Source organism: Ceratosolen solmsi, unplaced genomic scaffold, assembly GCF_000503995.2.
Source record: "Ceratosolen solmsi marchali unplaced genomic scaffold, CerSol_1.0 scaffold35, whole genome shotgun sequence".
NCBI lineage: Eukaryota > Metazoa > Arthropoda > Insecta > Hymenoptera > Agaonidae > Ceratosolen > Ceratosolen solmsi.
The window spans coordinates 4,373,654-4,374,327 of record NW_011948423.1 but is presented as its reverse complement, the minus strand read 5'-3'; positions in this window follow the sequence as shown (position 1 = coordinate 4,374,327).

Genomic DNA, 674 nt, shown 5'->3' with positions numbered 1-674 from the left:
TCGTGACCGGGTCGCATAATGCTCGAATGATGATCGCGCGGAATTAGTCGGGCGAGATCCCACCAGGGAAATTATCGAGTAGGCTGCGCCTGGCAAGACTTCGCGCGACCCCCGTGGAAGTCTCGTTGACTACGAGGCGGCCGACACGAAGGGAGCGGATGAGTCGCTCGCGTTTAGCTGTAAAAGCCCGAGCTGGAAACGACGAGATTGATGGGGAATCGAGCGAGCCGGGACGAGCCGCGAAACCCCTCGTCGACGGGGCTAGAGTGTCCAATGTCGTGGATGAGCGCATGCCGACGGGGAACGGCTGCCGGTCTCCAAGTGCCGAGGGTGTGTGAATCGCTCATGAAAGCCGGCCAATAAAAGCTCGCTTCCCAATAGTCGCTGTATGTGGAAGCTGAGCGAGGCGCACGTACGCGCGCGCGAGCGCGCATAATAATGTGGGGAAATCGAGCGAGTGTGCGACGCGTTTATAAGCTGGCGTTCCTTATTTGCAACGTGGAAAAACCGGCTCGCTCGGGCCCTAGAGAACGAGCGGCGAGGCGCGCGTCGAGTCGGTAGCGCGGAGGGGAGCTCGGAATGGGGTCGGGGGGTGCGGGCGAAAATAAAACAAAGTGTTCGCGATGAGGTGGCGGCGGAGGGGCAAGGGGTGTAATGGAGGGGAGGGGGGGCGG